The sequence below is a fragment of the Hyla sarda genome, unplaced genomic scaffold (genome assembly GCF_029499605.1).
Source record: "Hyla sarda isolate aHylSar1 unplaced genomic scaffold, aHylSar1.hap1 scaffold_1720, whole genome shotgun sequence".
NCBI lineage: Eukaryota > Metazoa > Chordata > Amphibia > Anura > Hylidae > Hyla > Hyla sarda.
This window is the reverse complement of record NW_026608361.1, coordinates 43945-56534: the sequence shown is the minus strand read 5'-3', so window position 1 is coordinate 56534 and position 12590 is coordinate 43945. Positions and strand designations below refer to the sequence as shown.

Below are 12590 nucleotides of genomic sequence, written 5' to 3'. Positions count from 1 at the left end.
AAATTAAAGTTTTAGGTATTGTTTTTAACCAGGTCAATGATGGGAGCCCTAACTGGGATTCAGCTATAGCTAAGATGGAGAAGAAGATTTTAATGTGGAATCTTAGAAACCTTACCATGGAGGGGAAGATTTTAATAATAAAGATGGTTTTACTCCCTATTATGCTATACATTGCCATGGTATTTCCTCCATCTATTTTATACATTAAAAAAGTAACTAGAATTGTTTTTACTTTTTTATGGGGTTCAAAAATGGAGAAATTAAAGCGTGATTTTATGTACAAAAGTAGAGATAATGGCGGGAAAGATGTTCCTAACCTTTTTACTTTCTTTTACATAAAGTATTTCTGTTTCTGTTTTAAGATTATTAAATCCAATGGCATTTTTAGCTGCTTTTTAAGGTACGCTGCGGGCATGGTTTTTAAAAGATGGTTGCGCATCCCTCTGAACGCTCCGGTGCTTCTGTGTCCCCCAAAACATTATGTGGTGTTGGAAAAGACAGTCAGGCTCCTAGGTCTCCAAGATTTGGAGCCTGACATACTGGGGGACCAGAGAAAGGTATCAAAGGTCCTCAGGCGGAGTGAGGTTACCCTGGCAGTGTCCAATTTCACACAGGCAAGATCCAAAAAGGTATGGCGGAACGTGTACGGGAAGTTTCTGGCGAATGTACACAGGGATCTTGCCTGGGCAATCGTCCACCAGTGCCTCCCTACTCGTGAGTTCCAGCACAGGCGAGGACTGGTGGCGAGAGCCAAGTGCCCGAGAGATGGCTGCGGAGTGGACGAAACGGTGCTGCACATATTTTGGAACTGCCCTTTTGCACGGGAGCTTTGGAGGAAGGTAGGCCCACTTTTGAAGTGGGCCTGCGGCCTAAAAGATTTTAATCACGAATGTGTCTTTTACGGTCTTTTTAACTGCCCCAATTTTAAACAGCAGATGATCTGCTGGATGATTATTAATTGTTTTAAAAATGCCATCTGGAAAGTTAGGAACATCTTACTTTTTAAACATGATTTTATTGATGTTAAAAACTGTATAAAGCTGGCCCTGAGTGAGATGTACATCTATTACCTAAGAGACAAGAAACAGTTGGGGGCCAGCGAGGCAGCATCCATGTGGTGTCTGCCTCTATGGAACGAAATAACAGTATAATCAGTTTTTATGACATTTGTATAATGTTTTATCCTGCCATTTTTATTTTTTCTCCTTTTATTACTGGTTTTATTATTTGTATTTTAAAACTTTTGTGAACCTTTTATTATTTTGCGTTTTAAATTTTGTATGGTTTCTTATTTATTCAATAAAATTTTGTTGAAACCTTATCTGTTCTTATCAGTTTAATATCTGATACGTCCCCTATCTGGGGACCATATATTAAATGGATTTTTGAGAACGGGGGCCGATTTCGAAGCTTGCTTCCGTCGCCCTATGCATTGACCCGATATGGCAGTATCTTCGGGTACAGTGCACCACCCCCTTACAGGGTTAAAAAGAAAGATTCCTACTTTCATTGCTACCTGCTTGCTGGCTAGCCAGCTAGCCAGCCCTGTGGGCCTTGCTGCTGCTGCAGCCAAAAAACAAAAGGTGGTGCTGCTGCTGCTTCTGCTGCTTCTGCTTCTGCTTGTGTCTGGCCGCTGTTGGAGCGTCCAGGCACAGGACTTCTGCTGCTGCTGACTAAATGGCCTCCTTAATTGGATCATTTGAGTAGCCAGCACACCTGTGCAGGTAGGGCATGACATGATAGGCAGCTGCCTTGATAGCGGGTGGGTGCTGAATGTTCCTAATTGACAAAATAAGATTAATGCTTATGAAGAAATATAAAATCTCATCCCTTCCCCAATATCGCGCCACACCCCTACCCCTTAATTCCCTGGTTGAACTTGATGGACATATGTCTTTTTTCGACCGTACTAACTATGTAACTATGTAACATAACATGGGGGGGGGGGGGTCTCCTGGCTGTTCACACAGGTGTGTCATTGCTGTACATTGACCATGCATTGCTTCTGTGGTATTGCAAAGGCAAAGACAAATGCTTCCAGCCATCCATTGCACTAATGGATTGGTCATCAGCTGGCTGTCTATGTCCCGCATCAATATAGACCAAAGTACAGAGGGTTAGGCTATGCTATTGTGCACCTACCTGATGCATCAGAAGGTGCGAGGCCCTTGCTAAATTCTGTGCACAGACTTTGAGATCTATACTTTAGACTGTATCTAAACCTGCTCCAACATGGACTGACATTCTGGCCTACTTTCAGCCGATGCGACTTGTCTGTCGCTGAACAGTCGCTTTTTATGTATTCAGCACCTATGTATAATGTTGTAAAAATGCTCTAGAAGCTAAAGTCGCAGAAATGTCACACATATTTGGCCTGCAACTTTCTGTGCGACAAATTCAGACAGGAAAAATCAGTATAAATCCTTAGAAAATTATCCCCCAGTGTCTCCATCTGCTGGCGGTATTGAATAAGCATTGCTGCACTGATGGGGTATGCATTAGACGAAAAAAAAGAAGAAAAAGAAGAATAATACGCCCAGAAAAGAGGCGAAAAGGAGAAAAACGTTAAAAAACGTGAAAAAAAAGTAAGAGGAAGAGAAGGGAAAAAAAGGTGGAAATGGGTTTAAAAGTGATTTCGGCGGAGATATATATATATATATATATATATATATATATATATATACGCGCACACACACACATATATATAAACGTATTCTCCGTTGAGATATTGCAGCCGCTGCTGTGTCCAGGCCCAGGAGCCTTAGCACTGTGCTGTGATGTCACTCAATACCACTGACATCACTAGGTGTAAACAACATCTCTCCTTTGCTGTGTATGTGACTATGGAGCTGTTTGGTGATGTCGTCTATTATGGCCTTCATAGAAGCAACAGGAGATTGTTGCATCCATCTAGAACCCTCAGAACTACAGTGCTATGATGTCACTCACTTCCACAGGCCTTGCAGAGTGTAAACAACAACAACCCAGCTTTGTTGTGTATGTAACCATAGGGATTTGTGATGTCACCTAGAACCTTCACAGCAGCGACAGCTTTATGAGGAGCATCAGCACTGCTCTGCCTGAGCAGAACCATCACCGCCATAGGTTGTCAAATAACCCGGGTTTAACCCACACAGGTAAGTCCAATGGGGTGCAGGCATGTCCTCTATGCTTACAGCTTCCCGTGGGTGTTGGTTTGATACCGTTTGGGGACAGCCAAGGAGGCATCTGCAGGCAACAAAGGTAGGTGTGTGCTTGTGTGTGTGTTTCCTATGCAGATCCTAAGCCCAGTGTCACATGCAAGTAGGAGGAGTAAGAAGGGTTCCTGGCAAATCCGGGTTATGGATTGCATTTAAAAAGGCCCCGTGGGAGTGCAATGGGCCCCTGTCTTGCTGCTTAGCAATAATGGTATGGGTTTAGGTTCTGCTGTGTGTACTGGTGGTTGACTGCCCCCCAGCCCAGAGTGTGCATGGAAAATTGTCTGGCAGCCTCCCTGACAGCAAGCAGTGATAGTGCCCATGAAGGGCACCTTGTTGGGCCCGCCCCTTTCACGGTTATCGCTTCTCGGCCTTTTGGCTAAGATCAAGTGTAGTATCTGTTCTTATCAGTTTAATATCTGATACGTCCCCTATCTGGGGACCATATATTAAATGGATTTTTGAGAACGGGGGCCGATTTCGAAGCTTGCTTCCGTCGCCCTATGCATTGACCCGATATGGCAGTATCTTCGGGTACAGTGCACCACCCCCTTACAGGGTTAAAAAGAAAGATTCCTACTTTCATTGCTACCTGCTTGCTGGCTAGCCAGCTAGCCAGCCCTGTGGGCCTTGCTGCTGCTGCAGCCAAAAAACAAAAGGTGGTGCTGCTGCTGCTTCTGCTGCTTCTGCTTCTGCTTGTGTCTGGCCGCTGTTGGAGCGTCCAGGCACAGGACTTCTGCTGCTGCTGACTAAATGGCCTCCTTAATTGGATCATTTGAGTAGCCAGCACACCTGTGCAGGTAGGGCATGACATGATAGGCAGCTGCCTTGATAGCGGGTGGGTGCTGAATGTTCCTAATTGACAAAATAAGATTAATGCTTATGAAGAAATATAAAATCTCATCCCTTCCCCAATATCGCGCCACACCCCTACCCCTTAATTCCCTGGTTGAACTTGATGGACATATGTCTTTTTTCGACCGTACTAACTATGTAACTATGTAACATAACATGGGGGGGGGGGGGGGTCTCCTGGCTGTTCACACAGGTGTGTCATTGCTGTACATTGACCATGCATTGCTTCTGTGGTATTGCAAAGGCAAAGACAAATGCTTCCAGCCATCCATTGCACTAATGGATTGGTCATCAGCTGGCTGTCTATGTCCCGCATCAATATAGACCAAAGTACAGAGGGTTAGGCTATGCTATTGTGCACCTACCTGATGCATCAGAAGGTGCGAGGCCCTTGCTAAATTCTGTGCACAGACTTTGAGATCTATACTTTAGACTGTATCTAAACCTGCTCCAACATGGACTGACATTCTGGCCTACTTTCAGCCGATGCGACTTGTCTGTCGCTGAACAGTCGCTTTTTATGTATTCAGCACCTATGTATAATGTTGTAAAAATGCTCTAGAAGCTAAAGTCGCAGAAATGTCACACATATTTGGCCTGCAACTTTCTGTGCGACAAATTCAGACAGGAAAAATCAGTATAAATCCTTAGAAAATTATCCCCCAGTGTCTCCATCTGCTGGCGGTATTGAATAAGCATTGCTGCACTGATGGGGTATGCATTAGACGAAAAAAAAGAAGAAAAAGAAGAATAATACGCCCAGAAAAGAGGCGAAAAGGAGAAAAACGTAAAAAAACGTGAAAAAAAAATAAGAGGAAGAGAAGGGAAAAAAAGGTGGAAATGGGTTTAAAAGTGATTTCGGCGGAGAAATATATATATATATATATATATATATATATATATATATATATATACATATATATATATATATATACGCGCACACACACACATATATATAAACGTATTCTCCGTTGAGATATTGCAGCCGCTGCTGTGTCCAGGCCCAGGAGCCTTAGCACTGTGCTGTGATGTCACTCAATACCACTGACATCACTAGGTGTAAACAACATCTCTCCTTTGCTGTGTATGTGACTATGGAGCTGTTTGGTGATGTCGTCTATTATGGCCTTCATAGAAGCAACAGGAGATTGTTGCATCCATCTAGAACCCTCAGAACTACAGTGCTATGATGTCACTCACTTCCACAGGCCTTGCAGAGTGTAAACAACAACAACCCAGCTTTGTTGTGTATGTAACCATAGGGATTTGTGATGTCACCTAGAACCTTCACAGCAGCGACAGCTTTATGAGGAGCATCAGCACTGCTCTGCCTGAGCAGAACCATCACCGCCATAGGTTGTCAAATAACCCGGGTTTAACCCACACAGGTAAGTCCAATGGGGTGCAGGCATGTCCTCTATGCTTACAGCTTCCCGTGGGTGTTGGTTTGATACCGTTTGGGGACAGCCAAGGAGGCATCTGCAGGCAACAAAGGTAGGTGTGTGCTTGTGTGTGTGTTTCCTATGCAGATCCTAAGCCCAGTGTCACATGCAAGTAGGAGGAGTAAGAAGGGTTCCTGGCAAATCCGGGTTATGGATTGCATTTAAAAAGGCCCCGTGGGAGTGCAATGGGCCCCTGTCTTGCTGCTTAGCAATAATGGTATGGGTTTAGGTTCTGCTGTGTGTACTGGTGGTTGACTGCCCCCCAGCCCAGAGTGTGCATGGAAAATTGTCTGGCAGCCTCCCTGACAGCAAGCAGTGATAGTGCCCATGAAGGGCACCTTGTTGGGCCCGCCCCTTTCACGGTTATCGCTTCTCGGCCTTTTGGCTAAGATCAAGTGTAGTATCTGTTCTTATCAGTTTAATATCTGATACGTCCCCTATCTGGGGACCATATATTAAATGGATTTTTGAGAACGGGGGCCGATTTCGAAGCTTGCTTCCGTCGCCCTATGCATTGACCCGATATGGCAGTATCTTCGGGTACAGTGCACCACCCCCTTACAGGGTTAAAAAGAAAGATTCCTACTTTCATTGCTACCTGCTTGCTGGCTAGCCAGCTAGCCAGCCCTGTGGGCCTTGCTGCTGCTGCAGCCAAAAAACAAAAGGTGGTGCTGCTGCTGCTTCTGCTGCTTCTGCTTCTGCTTGTGTCTGGCCGCTGTTGGAGCGTCCAGGCACAGGACTTCTGCTGCTGCTGACTAAATGGCCTCCTTAATTGGATCATTTGAGTAGCCAGCACACCTGTGCAGGTAGGGCATGACATGATAGGCAGCTGCCTTGATAGCGGGTGGGTGCTGAATGTTCCTAATTGACAAAATAAGATTAATGCTTATGAAGAAATATAAAATCTCATCCCTTCCCCAATATCGCGCCACACCCCTACCCCTTAATTCCCTGGTTGAACTTGATGGACATATGTCTTTTTTCGACCGTACTAACTATGTAACTATGTAACATAACATGGGGGGGGGGGGGGGTCTCCTGGCTGTTCACACAGGTGTGTCATTGCTGTACATTGACCATGCATTGCTTCTGTGGTATTGCAAAGGCAAAGACAAATGCTTCCAGCCATCCATTGCACTAATGGATTGGTCATCAGCTGGCTGTCTATGTCCCGCATCAATATAGACCAAGGTACAGAGGGTTAGGCTATGCTATTGTGCACCTACCTGATGCATCAGAAGGTGCGAGGCCCTTGCTAAATTCTGTGCACAGACTTTGAGATCTATACTTTAGACTGTATCTAAACCTGCTCCAACATGGACTGACATTCTGGCCTACTTTCAGCCGATGCGACTTGTCTGTCGCTGAACAGTCGCTTTTTATGTATTCAGCACCTATGTATAATGTTGTAAAAATGCTCTAGAAGCTAAAGTCGCAGAAATGTCACACATATTTGGCCTGCAACTTTCTGTGCGACAAATTCAGACAGGAAAAATCAGTATAAATCCTTAGAAAATTATCCCCCAGTGTCTCCATCTGCTGGCGGTATTGAATAAGCATTGCTGCACTGATGGGGTATGCATTAGACGAAAAAAAAGAAGAAAAAGAAGAATAATACGCCCAGAAAAGAGGCGAAAAGGAGAAAAACGTAAAAAAACGTGAAAAAAAAGTAAGAGGAAGAGAAGGGAAAAAAAGGTGGAAATGGGTTTAAAAGTGATTTCGGCGGAGAAATATATATATATATATATATATATATATATATATATATATACGCGCACACACACACATATATATAAACGTATTCTCCGTTGAGATATTGCAGCCGCTGCTGTGTCCAGGCCCAGGAGCCTTAGCACTGTGCTGTGATGTCACTCAATACCACTGACATCACTAGGTGTAAACAACATCTCTCCTTTGCTGTGTATGTGACTATGGAGCTGTTTGGTGATGTCGTCTATTATGGCCTTCATAGAAGCAACAGGAGATTGTTGCATCCATCTAGAACCCTCAGAACTACAGTGCTATGATGTCACTCACTTCCACAGGCCTTGCAGAGTGTAAACAACAACAACCCAGCTTTGTTGTGTATGTAACCATAGGGATTTGTGATGTCACCTAGAACCTTCACAGCAGCGACAGCTTTATGAGGAGCATCAGCACTGCTCTGCCTGAGCAGAACCATCACCGCCATAGGTTGTCAAATAACCCGGGTTTAACCCACACAGGTAAGTCCAATGGGGTGCAGGCATGTCCTCTATGCTTACAGCTTCCCGTGGGTGTTGGTTTGATACCGTTTGGGGACAGCCAAGGAGGCATCTGCAGGCAACAAAGGTAGGTGTGTGCTTGTGTGTGTGTTTCCTATGCAGATCCTAAGCCCAGTGTCACATGCAAGTAGGAGGAGTAAGAAGGGTTCCTGGCAAATCCGGGTTATGGATTGCATTTAAAAAGGCCCCGTGGGAGTGCAATGGGCCCCTGTCTTGCTGCTTAGCAATAATGGTATGGGTTTAGGTTCTGCTGTGTGTACTGGTGGTTGACTGCCCCCCAGCCCAGAGTGTGCATGGAAAATTGTCTGGCAGCCTCCCTGACAGCAAGCAGTGATAGTGCCCATGAAGGGCACCTTGTTGGGCCCGCCCCTTTCACGGTTATCGCTTCTCGGCCTTTTGGCTAAGATCAAGTGTAGTATCTGTTCTTATCAGTTTAATATCTGATACGTCCCCTATCTGGGGACCATATATTAAATGGATTTTTGAGAACGGGGGCCGATTTCGAAGCTTGCTTCCGTCGCCCTATGCATTGACCCGATATGGCAGTATCTTCGGGTACAGTGCACCACCCCCTTACAGGGTTAAAAAGAAAGATTCCTACTTTCATTGCTACCTGCTTGCTGGCTAGCCAGCTAGCCAGCCCTGTGGGCCTTGCTGCTGCTGCAGCCAAAAAACAAAAGGTGGTGCTGCTGCTGCTTCTGCTGCTTCTGCTTCTGCTTGTGTCTGTCCGCTGTTGGAGCGTCCAGGCACAGGACTTCTGCTGCTGCTGACTAAATGGCCTCCTTAATTGGATCATTTGAGTAGCCAGCACACCTGTGCAGGTAGGGCATGACATGATAGGCAGCTGCCTTGATAGCGGGTGGGTGCTGAATGTTCCTAATTGACAAAATAAGATTAATGCTTATGAAGAAATATAAAATCTCATCCCTTCCCCAATATCGCGCCACACCCCTACCCCTTAATTCCCTGGTTGAACTTGATGGACATATGTCTTTTTTCGACCGTACTAACTATGTAACTATGTAACATAACATGGGGGGGGGGGGTCTCCTGGCTGTTCACACAGGTGTGTCATTGCTGTACATTGACCATGCATTGCTTCTGTGGTATTGCAAAGGCAAAGACAAATGCTTCCAGCCATCCATTGCACTAATGGATTGGTCATCAGCTGGCTGTCTATGTCCCGCATCAATATAGACCAAAGTACAGAGGGTTAGGCTATGCTATTGTGCACCTACCTGATGCATCAGAAGGTGCGAGGCCCTTGCTAAATTCTGTGCACAGACTTTGAGATCTATACTTTAGACTGTATCTAAACCTGCTCCAACATGGACTGACATTCTGGCCTACTTTCAGCCGATGCGACTTATCTGTCGCTGAACAGTCGCTTTTTATGTATTCAGCACCTATGTATAATGTTGTAAAAATGCTCTAGAAGCTAAAGTCGCAGAAATGTCACACATATTTGGCCTGCAACTTTCTGTGCGACAAATTCAGACAGGAAAAATCAGTATAAATCCTTAGAAAATTATCCCCCAGTGTCTCCATCTGCTGGCGGTATTGAATAAGCATTGCTGCACTGATGGGGTATGCATTAGACGAAAAAAAAAGAAGAAAAAGAAGAATAATACGCCCAGAAAAGAGGCGAAAAGGAGAAAAACGTAAAAAAACGTGAAAAAAAAGTAAGAGGAAGAGAAGGGAAAAAAAGGTGGAAATGGGTTTAAAAGTGATTTCGGCGGAGAAATATATATATATATATATATATATATATATATATATATATATATATATATATACGCGCACACACACACATATATATAAACGTATTCTCCGTTGAGATATTGCAGCCGCTGCTGTGTCCAGGCCCAGGAGCCTTAGCACTGTGCTGTGATGTCACTCAATACCACTGACATCACTAGGTGTAAACAACATCTCTCCTTTGCTGTGTATGTGACTATGGAGCTGTTTGGTGATGTCGTCTATTATGGCCTTCATAGAAGCAACAGGAGATTGTTGCATCCATCTAGAACCCTCAGAACTACAGTGCTATGATGTCACTCACTTCCACAGGCCTTGCAGAGTGTAAACAACAACAACCCAGCTTTGTTGTGTATGTAACCATAGGGATTTGTGATGTCACCTAGAACCTTCACAGCAGCGACAGCTTTATGAGGAGCATCAGCACTGCTCTGCCTGAGCAGAACCATCACCGCCATAGGTTGTCAAATAACCCGGGTTTAACCCACACAGGTAAGTCCAATGGGGTGCAGGCATGTCCTCTATGCTTACAGCTTCCCGTGGGTGTTGGTTTGATACCGTTTGGGGACAGCCAAGGAGGCATCTGCAGGCAACAAAGGTAGGTGTGTGCTTGTGTGTGTGTTTCCTATGCAGATCCTAAGCCCAGTGTCACATGCAAGTAGGAGGAGTAAGAAGGGTTCCTGGCAAATCCGGGTTATGGATTGCATTTAAAAAGGCCCCGTGGGAGTGCAATGGGCCCCTGTCTTGCTGCTTAGCAATAATGGTATGGGTTTAGGTTCTGCTGTGTGTACTGGTGGTTGACTGCCCCCCAGCCCAGAGTGTGCATGGAAAATTGTCTGGCAGCCTCCCTGACAGCAAGCAGTGATAGTGCCCATGAAGGGCACCTTGTTGGGCCAGCCCCTTTCACGGTTATCGCTTCTCGGCCTTTTGGCTAAGATCAAGTGTAGTATCTGTTCTTATCAGTTTAATATCTGATACGTCCCCTATCTGGGGACCATATATTAAATGGATTTTTGAGAACGGGGGCCGATTTCGAAGCTTGCTTCCGTCGCCCTATGCATTGACCCGATATGGCAGTATCTTCGGGTACAGTGCACCACCCCCTTACAGGGTTAAAAAGAAAGATTCCTACTTTCATTGCTACCTGCTTGCTGGCTAGCCAGCTAGCCAGCCCTGTGGGCCTTGCTGCTGCTGCAGCCAAAAAACAAAAGGTGGTGCTGCTGCTGCTTCTGCTGCTTCTGCTTGTGTCTGGCCGCTGTTGGAGCGTCCAGGCACAGGACTTCTGCTGCTGCTGACTAAATGGCCTCCTTAATTGGATCATTTGAGTAGCCAGCACACCTGTGCAGGTAGGGCATGACATGATAGGCAGCTGCCTTGATAGCGGGTGGGTGCTGAATGTTCCTAATTGACAAAATAAGATTAATGCTTATGAAGAAATATAAAATCTCATCCCTTCCCCAATATCGCGCCACACCCCTACCCCTTAATTCCCTGGTTGAACTTGATGGACATATGTCTTTTTTCGACCGTACTAACTATGTAACTATGTAACATAACATGGGGGGGGGGGGGTCTCCTGGCTGTTCACACAGGTGTGTCATTGCTGTACATTGACCATGCATTGCTTCTGTGGTATTGCAAAGGCAAAGACAAATGCTTCCAGCCATCCATTGCACTAATGGATTGGTCATCAGCTGGCTGTCTATGTCCCGCATCAATATAGACCAAAGTACAGAGGGTTAGGCTATGCTATTGTGCACCTACCTGATGCATCAGAAGGTGCGAGGCCCTTGCTAAATTCTGTGCACAGACTTTGAGATCTATACTTTAGACTGTATCTAAACCTGCTCCAACATGGACTGACATTCTGGCCTACTTTCAGCCGATGCGACTTGTCTGTCGCTGAACAGTCGCTTTTTATGTATTCAGCACCTATGTATAATGTTGTAAAAATGCTCTAGAAGCTAAAGTCGCAGAAATGTCACACATATTTGGCCTGCAACTTTCTGTGCGACAAATTCAGACAGGAAAAATCAGTATAAATCCTTAGAAAATTATCCCCCAGTGTCTCCATCTGCTGGCGGTATTGAATAAGCATTGCTGCACTGATGGGGTATGCATTAGACGAAAAAAAAGAAGAAAAAGAAGAATAATACGCCCAGAAAAGAGGCGAAAAGGAGAAAAACGTAAAAAAACGTGAAAAAAAAGTAAGAGGAAGAGAAGGGAAAAAAAGGTGGAAATGGGTTTAAAAGTGATTTCGGCGGAGAAATATATATATATATATATATATATATATATATATATATATATATATATACGCGCACACACACACATATATATAAACGTATTCTCCGTTGAGATATTGCAGCCGCTGCTGTGTCCAGGCCCAGGAGCCTTAGCACTGTGCTGTGATGTCACTCAATACCACTGACATCACTAGGTGTAAACAACATCTCTCCTTTGCTGTGTATGTGACTATGGAGCTGTTTGGTGATGTCGTCTATTATGGCCTTCATAGAAGCAACAGGAGATTGTTGCATCCATCTAGAACCCTCAGAACTACAGTGCTATGATGTCACTCACTTCCACAGGCCTTGCAGAGTGTAAACAACAACAACCCAGCTTTGTTGTGTATGTAACCATAGGGATTTGTGATGTCACCTAGAACCTTCACAGCAGCGACAGCTTTATGAGGAGCATCAGCACTGCTCTGCCTGAGCAGAACCATCACCGCCATAGGTTGTCAAATAACCCGGGTTTAACCCACACAGGTAAGTCCAATGGGGTGCAGGCATGTCCTCTATGCTTACAGCTTCCCGTGGGTGTTGGTTTGATACCGTTTGGGGACAGCCAAGGAGGCATCTGCAGGCAACAAAGGTAGGTGTGTGCTTGTGTGTGTGTTTCCTATGCAGATCCTAAGCCCAGTGTCACATGCAAGTAGGAGGAGTAAGAAGGGTTCCTGGCAAATCCGGGTTATGGATTGCATTTAAAAAGGCCCCGTGGGAGTGCAATGGGCCCCTGTCTTGCTGCTTAGCAATAATGGTATGGGTTTAGGTTCTGCTGTGTGTACTGGT

General features: G+C 45.1%; 5 non-coding genes across 5 annotated transcripts; all 5 read left to right on the top strand.

The window, feature by feature from the left end:
• The first annotated feature begins 1288 nt into the window (after positions 1-1288).
• On the top strand, positions 1289-1474 carry LOC130312683 (U2 spliceosomal RNA). The gene has a single exon (XR_008860778.1). It is a non-coding gene; the product is annotated as a U2 spliceosomal RNA (small nuclear RNA).
• Positions 1475-3556: 2082 nt separating this feature from the next.
• LOC130312675 (U2 spliceosomal RNA) lies at positions 3557-3747 on the top strand. The gene has a single exon (XR_008860770.1). It is a non-coding gene; the product is annotated as a U2 spliceosomal RNA (small nuclear RNA).
• A 2112-nt stretch (positions 3748-5859) lies between these two features.
• On the top strand, positions 5860-6050 carry LOC130312674 (U2 spliceosomal RNA). The gene has a single exon (XR_008860769.1). It is a non-coding gene; the product is annotated as a U2 spliceosomal RNA (small nuclear RNA).
• A 2088-nt stretch (positions 6051-8138) lies between these two features.
• LOC130312673 (U2 spliceosomal RNA) lies at positions 8139-8329 on the top strand. Its single transcript, XR_008860768.1, has one exon. It is a non-coding gene; the product is annotated as a U2 spliceosomal RNA (small nuclear RNA).
• Positions 8330-10427: 2098 nt separating this feature from the next.
• Positions 10428-10618, top strand: LOC130312672 (U2 spliceosomal RNA). The gene has a single exon (XR_008860767.1). It is a non-coding gene; the product is annotated as a U2 spliceosomal RNA (small nuclear RNA).
• Positions 10619-12590: the final 1972 nt, after the last annotated feature.